Source organism: Rattus norvegicus, chromosome X (genome assembly GCF_036323735.1).
Source record: "Rattus norvegicus strain BN/NHsdMcwi chromosome X, GRCr8, whole genome shotgun sequence".
Taxonomy (NCBI): domain Eukaryota; kingdom Metazoa; phylum Chordata; class Mammalia; order Rodentia; family Muridae; genus Rattus; species Rattus norvegicus.
Window position 1 is genome coordinate 99,698,846 of NC_086039.1, and position 14,889 is coordinate 99,713,734.

Genomic DNA, 14,889 nt, shown 5'->3' on the forward strand with positions numbered 1-14,889 from the left:
TGATAAAAACTGCATGGTATTGGTACAAAGACAGACAGATAGAACATTGGAACAGAATTGATGACCCAGAAATGAACCCACACACCTATGGGCACTTGATTTTTGACAAAGGAGACAAAATCATCAAATGGAAAAAAGATAGCATTTTTAGCAAATGGTGCTGGTTCAACTGGAGGTCAACATGTAGAAGAATGCAGATTGATCCATGCTTATCACCCTGTACAAAGCTTAAGTCCAAGTAGATCAAGGACCTCCACATCAAACCAGATACACTCAAACTAATAGAAGAAAAACTAGGGCAACATTTCGAACACATGGGCATTGGAAAAAATTTCCTGAAGAAAACACCAATGGCTTATTCTCTAAGATCAAGAATGGACAAATGGGATCCCATAAAACTGCAAAGCTTCTGTAAGGCAAAGGACACTGTGGTTAGGACCAAACGGCAACCAACAGATTGGGAAAAGATCTTTACCAATCCTACAACAGATAGAGGCCTTATATCCAAAATATACAAAGAACTCAAGAAGTTAGACCGCAGGGAAACAAATAACCCTATTAAAATGGGGTTCAGAGCTAAACCAAGAATTCACAGCTGAGGAATGTCGAATGGCTGAGAAACACCTAAAGAAATGTTCAACATCTTTAGTCGTAAGGGAAATGCAAATCAAAACAACCCTGAGATTTCACCTCACACCAGTGAGAATGGCTAAGATCAAAAACTCAGGGGACAGCAAATGCTGGCGAGGATGTGGAGAAAGAGGAACACTCCTCCATTGTTGGTGGGTTTGCAGACTGGCAAAACCATTCTGGAAATCAGTCTGGAGGTTCCTCAGAAAATTGGACATTGAACTACCTGAGGATCCAGCTATATCTCTCTTGGGCATATACCCAAAAGATGCCCCAACATATAAAAAAGACACGTGCTCCACTATGTTCATAGCCGCCTTATTTATAATAGCCAGAAGCTGGAAAGGACCCAGATACCCTTCAACAGAGGAATGGATACAGAAAATGTGGTACATCTACACAATGGAATATTACTCAGCTATTAAAATCAATGACTTTATGTAATTCGTAGGCAAATGGTTGGAACTGGAAAATATCATCCTGAGTGAGGTAACCCAATCACAGAAATACACACATGGTATGCACTCATTGATAAGTGTCTATTAGCCCAAATGCTTGAATTACCCTAGATGCCTAGAACAAATGAAACTCAAGAGGGATGATCAAAATGTGAATGTTTCACGCCTTCTTTAAAAGGGGAACAAGAATACCCTTGGCAGGGAAGAGAGAGGCAAAGATTAAAACAGAGACTGAAGGAACACCCATTCAGAGCCTGCCCCACATGTGGCCCATACATATACAGCCACCCAATTAGACAAGATGGATGAAGCAAAGAAGTGCAGGCTGACAGGAGCCGGATGTAGATCTCTCCTGAGAGACACAGCCATAATACAGCAAATACAGAGGCGAATGCCAGCAGCAAACCACTGAACTGAGAACGGGACCCCCGTTGAAGGAATCAGAGAAAGGACTGGAAGAGCTTGAAGGGGCTCGAGCCCCCATATGAACAACAATTCCATGCAACCAGAGCTTCCAAGGACTAAGCCACTACCTAAAGACTATACATGGACTGACCCTGGACTCTGACCACATAGGTAGCATTGAATCTCCTAGTAAGATCATCAGTGTAAGGGGAAGCCCTGGGTCCTGCTAAGACTGAACGTGATTGTTGGGGGGAGGGTGGCAATGGGGGAAGGTTGGGGAGGGGAACACCCATAAAGTGGGCAGAGGGAGGGATTAGAGGGATGTTGGCCTGTAAACCAGGAATGGGAATAACACTCGAAATGTAAGTAAGAAATACTCAAGTTAAAAAAAATAAAATTAAATTAAAAAAAAAAGAATATCCAAGCTCCATCTAATGTTTAGCTGTGGGTCTCTGCATCTGTCTGAATCAGCTGCTGGGTAGAGCCCCTAAGAGTATAGTCATGCAGTCCTATCTGCAAGCATAACATAATATCACTAATAGTGTTAGTGCTTGCCCATGGGATAGGTCTCTATTTGGGCTGCTTATTGCTTGGCATCCCCTCAGTCTCTGTTCCATCTCCAGTTCCTGAATTTCTTGTTGACAGGACAAATTTGGGGTTGAAATTTTGTGGATGGGTTGATGTTTACTGGGGTTCCTTAATGGCTATATCACGTAGCCACTTAAGGTTTTATATCCCCACTGCTGTGAGTCTCAGCTAAAGTCAACCCCATTGATTTTTGGGCTCTCCCTTATCCAAGGTCTCTAGAAGGGCCTTGAGTTACCTCCTTGCCTGCCTGCCAGTTGCAGATTTCTACTGATTCTCATGGCCATCTGGTTATTTCCCTTGTCTCTCTTCACAGGTGATCCCAAACCTTCCCCATTTCAGAGAACTATGCTTTCAAGGTATATGTCTATATCTGAATCTATATCCATATTTATATCTATATCTACATCTACATCTATATTTATATTTATATCATGTACCTCTATCATCTCTGTCTATATCTATATCTATCTATATTATCTATATCAATATCATCTATACCTATATCTATCTAATGTATATCTAACATATCGCTATCTCTATCTTGAACTTGATCTAGATATATTTATATCTATATTTATCTATATTATCTATCTAATCAACCTCTGTCTTTATTTCTCTCTATATTTATATTTATATCATCTATCTATCTATCTATCTATCTATCTATCTATCTATTTATCTATCTATCTTCAATAAGGCAACTTTCTCCAAATGCCAAAGTTTCATCCCCAGAAGATTTCCCTGAACACATGATAGAAAATAAAGTCATTGTAATTAGTCCTCCATTTGTGGGTATTTTTTTCATAATCTATATCCAAACCAAGGGAGTTCCAAAAATCTTATAGTGATGAGCTTACAATTATATGACATCAACCTCTACACATTTTTGTACAATTACCATTTATAATATTTTTCACTTGGAAAACATTCTTTAAAATTAGTATATATTAATAGTCAAATATTTCTTATGCATATACAGGTTGTGGTTAGGCAAGGGCTGGACTTATAACCTGGGGCTACAGATCTGTTGGGGTAATAACCTGGAGATACTGGACTGGTTTGGTGTGTAATCTGGAGACACAGCCCAAAGACTAGAGCTAGGCTTGGGTTTTGTTGGGGGTAACTTGGAAACTAATGTTAGGTACTGGCCTGTTACCTTACTTTATCTGTACCTATGTAAAATTTTCTAAAATGGAGTCTGAATTTGAAAGACTCAGTCTTTCAAGGGTTAACAGAATGTTGTTAGTGCATAAGATTGCACTTTTATAAATAGATTAATTCTGTTATAGACATAGTTGAGCTGGTTATCTTATGACTTCAAAACCATAAGTCAAAGAGATTTCTTCTCCCTATAAAATATCCAGAATGTGGTAACATTTTAAGGCAGTATAAAGCAAACTAAGACATATCTGTTGTACCCTATTGCTCAATCTGACAGGAAAACAACCCTCCAAATATAAGTAGATAGTTGACTGACAGTTGATTGCATAGATATGATTGAACCCAAAATAAATCAGCACCGTTCGTCAGCTGAGTCCAGCCCAAACTACCACAGACAAGATCATAAATTTGGATTGGTATAGCCAGTAAAAGTTATAAAAGATAGAGCAGTTCTGGCATTCTCATTTTTAGTTCATCAACTTGAATTCTTATTAAATATTCATTTGTATGTACAACATTTTGCCATTAGCTCAAAAAAGAAACATTAGCATGTTTTACATTCTCAGTGTGGTAACAAAGAAAAATATTGAGTGATTATATTCAAGGCATAAATATGATCACATAAGAGCTCTTCAATGGGAATGCTGTGTCAGAACATGCTTATGAAACCTAGAGGACCACCAATGAGTGGTTTCTGATGTAATCACAACTCAAGTTTGGGCTTACTCACCACTAACTACCATGATAGTTTGGTGAAACAGCCCCAAACTCTCATCAAGATGAGGTTTTCTGGAAAATGGAAGCAAGTAATGAGAGTGGGGGTGAGGGCATCCATCCTGTCAAGCATTCAATTTAATAATTTGAAAACAGACAGGTAAGTGCTCTGAAGTAGGACCATATGCAATAATGGATGGTATGAGAGTACATATGAAACAATCATGCTAATCTGTAATTACCTGTTGCTAGGAGGTAGCTAGGGAATAACTCCAGCTAAGGACAAGCTGTGAAGGCCTTCTTGATCCTTGTACCTTTATTTTAGCTGCAGGTCAGATTTTCAGACCTATTTTTTTTATTGATGGAGGCCAGTTCCAAGATGGAGTAGGTTTAGCCTCTCAGGAGCACATTAGATCATTCAAGATGCAAATTCACCTTTCTAGGATATTTGATAGCTCCTTGATATAAGTACCTAGAGAGAGCATCATCATTTTTCTAATTATGCTTCTGGAGCAGTAAATTAATAGTGCAAAATTGTTAACAGCTTATTTCAGAAAAATCTGACGAGAGAGCACAAAATCTCCTATTTCCTTACTCTGTGATTTGGAAGACCATAAGCAATGTATGTTTAGTTAAGTGCTCTTGTGTCACACTTGGGGTGTGCAGTATGCTCTGAATGCCTGTTTGTTAGAAACTTGATCCGTAGAATAGTTTTACTTGGATATTGATAGATAGTTGTAGCCTCATGAAGAATCACTGGATCATTGTAGGTGTGTACTCCAGAGTGATAGCTGTTGCTCCCTTGTCCACTTTGCTCATGGTGTTAGCAGTTTGTTCTATCATGTGTTCCCTCATATTGTAGCACTGCTACTAAAATCAAAGTCCCAAAGGACTGCTAAAATTGTTATTCAAGATACAATTTCTCTATTTAGCAGTTAATACACACACACACACACACACACACACACACACACACACACACAACATACTAACAGATGGGGAAATAATGAAACCTCATAGGATGATTTTGATGACAAAAACAGACAGGCAGACACAATATGTAGTCCAATTACTGACATTTTATGTGCTTACAATTCAATATTAACAGCCTTTTTATTGTTATTGGTATAAATTTAGAAAAATAATATCAATTAGATGGAAAACTTTTGCAATTTTGAACAATCTTCTACTACAAAAATATGTTAAAAGTAATCTTTTCACTCATTCAAAAGACTCAAATTAGTTTCTATTATATTTAAGTATTTGCAATGCCTAAAACATTGTATGTCACTTCTGCTGCTGCTTTCTCTTTTTATTTTATGGTTTTAACCTGAGAAAATAGTTTCCTCTAGAGTGATGTTTTGTTTCTCAGCATTCCCAATTTGAGTATCTGAAATGCAAAGTGTATAGATACAGGAGGAGGGGGCACTACTATGGTCAATTTTACATTTAGCATGTGGGCTTTGGAAGGACTTCTTAAACACACTGGGATGCCATGAAATGGCTCTCTATTATGTAAAAATAAGTGGTGCTAACTACTAGGCATGCCTGTGACACAATTCTCTAGGCTGCACCGCCCCGTTCCTACATTCTCTTTATGAATTAATGGCTAGTAGCAGGATAATGAGTCCCTTGCCTCAAACACTCTTATCTCTTTTACAAAAAAAAAAAAGCTACAAGAGGCTGCTATATTTTGATTATATTCTTCAACTTAATTTTACCATTTCTTTCTTTCTGCTCTGCTTTGTTTTTTTGTTTTCATGAAATGATTTTCCTTCATACACAATCTTATGTATGCCTTTATTCAAGCCTCAGGCATACTTCTGTTACTGGAAGAACAATTTTTGTCCTCAACTGTAGAAATGACAAGACTTGCCACTCATCTAATTCAACTGAACTCAGGAATTTTTCTTGGTCTTTGGTGTTTTTCAAATGGAAAACAATGTTCAAATACATTGATTAATAGAATTTTAGATTTGTACTTTATTTATTACATGCCGTTTCCATCCAGTGCCTCTGTGGCTACCATCTGTCCATGGCACAGGCTCTTCAGCCAACACTTATGAAGGTCTTTTTAGAAGAAGCTACGAGATACAGTTAATGATTGAACTTCATTAAATTTTACATTTCTTTGTATATCTCCTTTATACATGTTAGGATTGTGTCCTAGAAAATATACAGATGTAGAAACAGAAATGATTCACTTGAAATTTTTGAAAAGGTTGCTATGAAACTATCTCAATATCTATAAATGACATACTGATGAAATTCTGAGGTCATAGAGCTTTTCAGTCTTGAATTCTGTTAGTGTTCTGTTGCTTTGTATCTAATTAGTCAGACTGCACATCAACACCCTTCAATGTCATCACCTTCTCTAGAGTACTACACAGAAGTTCTACAAAAAAGAAACAGTGAAAAGCAAGTATGTCTCTCTATATTCACATAAGTTTAGAAAACTTATTATTTTATATTAATTGCATATGGTCACCTAGATGATCCTGGAGTCTTTATATAGCAACTGCAAAGCATGGGGCTGAAAATTTCTAATTAGACAATCCTTCCTTTGTGTAAGGGTTGGATCCATTGATGATGCAACAGAAGGAAGCATGTCCATACCCCTTAACATTTCTAAAAGCATTATGTGCAGTACCTTATTTATTCCTCATTATAACTTGGTGAGGTGAATGCTAGCATCATATCCATTCTATGGATTAGAAAAGTGAGAATAAAGGGGATTCTTCAAAATGCACACTAGAAATCATTTCTAGTTGATTTCAGTCAGAGTGCATAAAAATGGACATTGACAAATGTAAATATATTCTAACAATCTAGTCATTTCATTTAAGTTAAAACATGTATTAGCATACAGTGATCATACATATTAACTTCAAGTAAGTATGAAATTTCATCATATGCACATATGTACATAAATGAGTACTGATCGAGGCAGGAGTATTAGTATTTTGATCACAACATGTCTTTCTGTTTGGAATCTTTGCTCTTTCGATTTCTAGATTCCACAAAATATATAACACACCACTAAGAATTATTTCTTATATGTACTTGTATGTATGTTGTATTTGTGTATATAGGTTTATGTGTGTGCACATGTGTGTAGGAATGAATGCAGAGAACTATTACTTGCTCTCCATTTGTTTTGGCTTTCTTTTGTTTGCTTGGTTTTTTTTGTTTGTTTGTCTGTTTGTTTGTGACAATAACTCACATAGATTATGCACAACCAGCTGAACAGAAAGTTCCAGAAATCCTCTGCCTGCCCCACTGTACCACTAGGATTAAAGTAAATGTTACCACCTGAGGACATTTAGGTTAGTTAATGGAAAGTTCTCAAACTCTGGTTCTCAGCAAGAAATTTTCCCAGTTCTGATAATTCTTTCTATTTTTTTAAAATCATTGTCCAAAATCCTTTTATCTCATTATACTTTTTTCAACTTAGAGTAACCAGTGTTGTACTTTTACTTGATTTGTTCATATTGCCATATATGAAAGAATATATGTGTAGTACTTTCATTTCTTCATCTTTTTTTTTCATATAACATGATGATCATTTCCTTTTATATCCATTTGGTTGTAAATGAAAATTTCGGTCTTTCGTATTTCTGAATAATATTGTATAATTTATATTATTAGATTTTCTTTATCCATTTATGTGGGGAGCTGATTTGCCTGAGACCCCAACATTGAGCTAATTAGAACAGAAAAAGAACATATGAAAGTTCACCTAAAGGATAAGCTTAGTGGAAAAAACCTAATGTTCTAGCTAAAGTGGCGATACCAATCTGGTGGTCAGCATTGCTCAGTAACAAGGCTTGCCAGAAGTGTTGATATAAATCTGGTAGTCCAACAGGTTTGCCAACTGGAGGTTCCTGACATTTTGTTGGGAGCTAGCTTCATACAAACCTAGGGCTCGTGACCTTTGCAAAGTAGTCAGCTTCCTACAGACCCCTACAGACCCCTACAGACACCTACAGACCCCTACAGACCCTTACAGACCCCTACAGACACCTACAGACCCCTACAGACCCAGAGCCTGTGACATTTTGCTGAGAGCCAATTTCCTACAGACCCATTAATCATGACCTTCTGCTACAGGCCAACTTCCTACAAGACCTAGGCCAACATCCTGCAGGAGTGAGCCAACTCCCCTATTGGCTACTACATCAAGGTCTCTTGGCCACCTGAAGACTTCCTCCTCCCCCAGCCTTGCCACAGTATATAACCAGAGCTTGCAAGCATTAAAATCGTCACCTTGATCAGATTCTTGTCTTGGCATCCTTCTTCTTGTCTCCTGTTCTCATTCTCTTCCAGGTACCCTCTGGACCCTGTTGAATGTCCTGCAGGATGGGACAATTGGTGCCCAATGTGGGGCTTTCGGGGATCTCCTGGTGGAGAACGTCATCCCCCATGAACAGACAGGCCTGTTCATCCTCTTCCTCTAAGTACTTGCTCCCCACTCTGGCTACCATTGACCACTTGACCTCATTTCAGCAACTTGGTGTGTTTCTCCCCAGACGACACGCAGATCTCAGTAGTGAATGATGGGACGAGCACTCTCAACACAAGACCTTTCTGTGTCTGGTCTTAAGGAATCTCTCAAGACATGAGGAATTTGTGTTAAATGTAAAGACCTTAGAAAATTTCTGGATTTTGTAGGAGACATTTGTCCTTGGTTTCTCTTAGAAAGTACAATCGATGAAAAATGCTGGAGAAGAGTTGGTGATTGTTTTAAAGATTATTATTAAGTCTTTGGTCCTGAAAGGGTTCCCATTACTGCCTTTAGTTATTGGTCCTTAATTAATGATGTTATTAGAACCTCCCCACATCTCCATTGAATGCACCCATATTTGTGATTAAGAAAAATTCTCATAAATGGAAACTGTTACAAGATCTCAGAGCAGTGAATAAGGTGATAGTCACAATTGGGGGACTTACAACCTGGTCTCCCTTCCCCTACAGCTATTCCAGCTGAATTTGCTAAAATTATTATTGATTTAAAAGACTGCTTTTTCCTATTACCCTACATCCAGATGATTATTATCATTTTGCTTTTAGTGTTCTCCAGATCAATTTTTAAAGGACCCATGAATCATTTTCATTGGAAGGTTTTACCCCAGGGTATGTCCAATAGCCCACCCTGGATCAGAAATTGGTGGCTCAGGTGATATTGCCTGTAAAGAGAGCCAGGTCACAGGTTTATTTTCTACATTATATGGATGATATTTTATTAAGTGCCTCTGAGAAATCACATGCCTTTCAACAACTTTGAGAAGCACTTGAGTCACAAGTCACGGGGTCTTAAGATTGCCCCTGAAAATATTCAGATATGTGACCCCTATTCTTATTTGGGTTACGAGCTGACTTTAGGACAAATTCATACTCTTAAGATAGAACTACAGCTGTCATCTCTTAAAACCTTACATGATTTCCAACAGTTGATGGGCAACCTTCAGTTCATTCACCCTTATCTTAAGATTCCCCCTGAAGCTTTAATTCCTCTTAATGAACTTCTTTCAGGTGACTCTCAATCATTGTCACCTCAGAGGAATACCCTTCAGGCTATTTTGGCTTTACAACAGATAGGTCAAGCCATTTCCCCTCAGACCTCAGTTCAGATATCCTGTGCTTTCCCTTTATATTCTATAGTTTGTGCCACCGCTCCCCCCATACTCTGGTGGGAGTTTTTTGGCAACAACCCCAGGCACCCAGAGAGAAGGGTCACCCTCTGTTTTGGGTTTATTTACCCTCCAATCCTAGTAAGGTTCTGGCCTCTTATTACTCATTAGCTGCTGCCCTCATACTTAAGGGAAGAAAGATGGCTAGACAATATTTTGGAAAAGATCCTGATATTATTATAGTACCTTATACCTCTGAGCATGTTGATTTGTTATTCCAAACAAATAATGATTGGGCCGTAGCCTGTGCCTCTTTTACAGATGTTATAGATAATTATTATCCTAGTGATTTATCCTCTCATACAATTTGTTAAGATACATTCACTAACCTTCCCTAAAGTTACCACTAGGGTTCCTCTAAAGGAAAGCATTTTAGTCTTTACAGATGGATCTTCAACTGGTAAGGCTACCTATGTTATATAGGATCAGGCCACCACTATTCAGTCCCCTTATGTCTCTGCTGAGTTGGTTGAATTATTTGCAATATTACAAGTTTTTAAGCTTTTGGCTCCCTTTAATCTTTATACTGATAGTGCCTATGTGGCCCATTCCATTCCCATGCTGGAGACAGTTCCATATATTAAGCCTGCTTCTAAGGCTTTCAAATTATTACAGAAATTCAGTCCTTTATTATAAAGAGGACAGCTATTTTTTACAGGACATTTGAGGGCTCATTCAGGCCTAGATGGTCCCTTGTCAAAAGGTAATACCCTGGCATATGAGGCCACCCATGTTGTTCTCCCTACCTTCCTGAGCCCTATAGACCAAGCAAAGCAGGCTTATGCCCTACATCATTTAAATGCCTCCACCTTGCACCAAATGTTTAAATTACTAGGGAACAAGCCAGAGAAATAGTAAAGTCCTGTGACGGATGTGTCACCTTGTTGCCAGTCCCTCACCTAGGAGTTAATCCACACGGATTGATTCCTAATGAGCAATGGCAAATGAATGTTACTCATTTCCCTTCTTTCGGCAGGTTAAAATATATTCATATTACTGTTGATACTTATAGTGAATTTTTTCGTGCTGCCCCACCTTACGGGAGAAGCATCTCAAGATGTTATTATCCACATTTTACAATGTATGTCCACAATGGGAAAGCCACAGGTTATCAAAACAGATAATGGCCCTGGCTATACTGGGGCTAAATTTCAACACTTTTGTACTCAATTTGATATTAAACATGTCACTGGCATTCCCTATAATCCTCAAGGACAAGGTATACTAGAACGTGCCCATCAGACCCTAAAAAAATATGCTTCATCATTTAAATGCTACACAGATGCCTATTCCACCCTTAGTCCTTGAAAAAGACTCAATCATGCCCTTCTTGTGCTTAATTTTCTCTCATTGGATGTTGAGGTTCCATCAGCAGCAGACCATTTTTGGCATCCTAAGTCACAAGACAAACACGCCTCGGTGCAGTGGAAGCATCCTCTCACAAGACAATGGGAAGGTCCTGATCTGGGCCTCATAAGGGGCCAAGACATTGTTTGTATCTGTTAAAAGGAAAATGCTGGCCCACAATAGCTGCCAGAAAGACTTATTAGGACTGTTAATTTATCACTGTCCAGAATGGAGCAATCATCTCCTCCTGAGACTTCTTCTCTCTTTCAGATGCTGCTCATCACAAAGATCCTAGTGATCCTGCCTTGTTTCTGGCTGGTGGTGACACAATCCAATCTACCTCATCCCTGACCTCCTAATAGTAGACATTTCCTCTGGAATTATACATGGTTAGTTCTTATAGACATGACCCAGTTTGAGCCACCTCTAAGATCACTATCACACCATGGTGGACCCCTAGTATGACTCCAGATTTGTGCAAAATTGCCCAAGGCTTGGCTGCCCCTTGGGGATTGGAAGATAATTTTGATTTGATTCAAGATCCTGAAGATAACTTACCCAGTACTTCCCTTACTGCCATGTCCCCTCTGGGGCCGGCCCAGAGAGATCCAAAATTCTATGATCTGGGCTGTGATAATTGCTATTGGCACAACATTCTAGGGTCTCATGATTTTTATGTTTTCCTTGGACTTTATTGGGATCATTCCCTTTTAGATAAGTATGGTGGTCTTGATGATGTTTACTGCCGTTCATGGGGCTGTGAGACCACTGGTGATGCCTATTGGCATCCCACTTCTTCCTGGGACTTTATAACAGTAAGTTATAACACCTCTCCCCCTGCCAATATACATGTCCCAGATTCCCGTTGCGAAGGTCCCAATCCTGAAACAAGGGGATGGTGCACCCCTTTGACTATACGGTTCACCCCTGTGGGCACAAATCAAGACTGGACATGAGGATATACTTGGGGCCTCAGAATGTATCAATCAGGCATGGATACAGGGGTTACCTTTACTATAAAATTACTTAAAGAACTAGTGAATTCTTCTCCCGTTCCCATTGGTCCTAATTCTGTTTTGGTTCCTCCGGTGCCTTATGGACCCTCTCCCACTCTGCCTGGATCCCCCACCTCTTCCCAAAATATTACTTTTCCTTCAATTGCAGCAATCCCCTTAGTCACGCAGGCCTTATATTCTTCTCCAGAGACCAAGAGTCTGATTCTTAACTTGATTAATAAGACTTTTCTTACAATCAATGCTACTTCTCTCTCTGTGGTAAAGTTAGCTATGCTATTATTCCCAGCCTCCTTTTTATGAGGGTATTGCAATTGATGCTGATATTATCCCCAACAATAATTCCCTTTTGTGTCACTGGCAGACAGGGGAATGGAATGGTCTTTCACAAGCAACACTCCCACCCAATATACTCATCTTTTCAATTGGACCATCTCCTCAGATAAAGATTCTAGTTACCTTCTGCCACAAAATGATACATGGTTGATATGCCTTGATGGGCTTACCCCTTGTTTGGCCACCGAAGCACTTTCTACTGATAGCTCTGATTTTTGTGTTTTGGTCCAACTTGTTCCTCGATTAGTTTATTATCACTCTGAGGAATATTTTCATCTTTGGGATCAGCCTCATGACTCTTCACTTGGCCTCTCTCGACAGCAGCACGAGCCCATCTCCACCATTACTATTTCTGTTTTATTGGGACTGGGAGCTGTGGGCACTGGGACAGGAATTTTATCACTTGTTCTTTCAAACAGCTGATACCAAGAATTGAGTGCTACCATCGATACTGATGTTAAACACCTTCAACAGGGGTGGATGGCCTTACTGACTCTCTCTCCTCCCTCCCTGAAGTGGTACTTCAGAATCATAGAGGCATTGATCTGATTTTCCTTCAACAAGGAGGATCGTGCACAGCCCTAAAGGAAGAATGCTGTTTCTATGTGGACAAGACAGGTCTAGTCAAAGAAAGCATGAAAAAAGTGAGAGAGGTCCTAGTAAAAAGACAGTAAATGAGAGAAAAAGGCGAAAACTGGTATCAAAATAGGTTTTCCACCTCCTCTTATCTGAACACACTTCTTCCCTCTTTGTTGGGGTCCTTGTCTTGCCTTCTTTTTCTCATATCTTTTGACCCTTGGGCCTTTAATCACTTGACTAGCCTTATTAAACAACAAATAGATGATTTGGCAGCGAAACATATTCAAGTACATTATCATAGATTGGCTTTAAGGATTTAGGTGAAGAAGGCTCAGCTTCAACTCCCATCTCCACCCAATCCCAATCTGGGCGACATTGCCTTTGAACTGGCTAAACGTTGGCCCTACTTGCAAAAATACCTCCTTCACTTTTTCAGCCTTTGAGGTTTTGATCTTAGCCATTCTGATTAATGTAGAGTAGAATCTCAGGGTCCTTTTGGTTTACATTTGCCTCCTTACTAAGAACTTTGAACATTTCTTTAAGTGCTTCTCAGCCATTTTACTTTCCTCTGTTATGAATACGCTGTTTAGTTTTATATCCCATTTTCTATTGGGTTTATTTTATTTTATTTTTTGTGGTTAACTTCTTGTGGTCTTTATCTGTTTTGGATTGTAGCCCTCGACTGGATCTGGGGTTAGTGAAGTTTTTTTTTCCCCCAATCTGCAGGTTGCCAATTTGTCCTATTGAGTATATCTTTTGCCTTACAGAAGCTTTCCAGATTCATGATGTCCCATTTTTTTCAATTCTTGATTTTAGAGGCTGAGCCACTGGCATTCTGTTTAGGGAATTTTCCCTTGCACCGTTGAGTTCAAGGCTCTTTCCTAATTTCTATTCTATTAAATTCATTATATCTGGTTTTATGTTGAGGTCCTTGACGTAGTTGGACTTGAACCTTGTGCAAGGTGACAAGCATGGAACTATTTTCATTTTTCCACATGCAAATTACCAGTTAGACCGCGCCCATTTATTGAAGATGCTTTCTCTTATCCATTCTCTATTTTTGCCTTCTTTGCCAAAAATCAAGTGTCCATAAATGTGTGTTTTCATTTCTAGGTATTCAGTTCTATCGACTTGATCAACATGTCTGTCTCTGTACCAATACCGTGCAGTTTTTATTACTATTGCTCTGTAGTATAGCTTGAGGTCAGGGAGGGTAATTCCCTAGCCACTCTTTTATTCTTAAAAATTATTTCCTTATTCTGTTTTCTTTTTTTGCCTTTCAGATGAATTTGAGAATTGCTCTTTCCATGTCTTTGAAGAATTGTATTGGGATTTTGATGTGGATTGCTTTGAATCTGTAGATTTCTGTTACAGATACCCATTTTTACTATTTTAATTCTGACAATCCATGAGCATGGGAGATCTCTCCGATTTCTGAGATCTTTGATTTCTTTCTTATTAGACTTGATCTGATTATCATACAGATCTTCCGCTTCTTCAGTTAGAGTTAACCGAAGATATTTTATATTATTTGTGGCTATTTTGAAGGGTTTTACTTCCCTAATTTATTTCTCAGCCAGTTTATCATTTGTATAAAGTAAGATTATTTGAGGAAATTTTATATCCAGCCACTTTGCTGAATTTGTTTATCAACTGTGGAAGTTATGTGGAAGAACTTTTGGGGTTGCTTACGTATACTATCATATCATCTACAAATAATGATACCTTGACTTCTTCTTTTCCAATTTGTATCCCCTTGATCTCTTTTTGTTTTCTCATTGCTCTATCTAGAATTTTTAGTACTATTTTGAATAGATATGGGGAGAGCCAGCATCCTTTTCTTCTCCCTGATTTTTGTTGTATTTGTTCATGTATCTCTCCATTTAAGTTAATATTGGCAGCTGGTTTACAGTAAATTGCTTTTATGTTTAGGTATGGACCTTGAATTTTTGATCTTTCCAATACTTT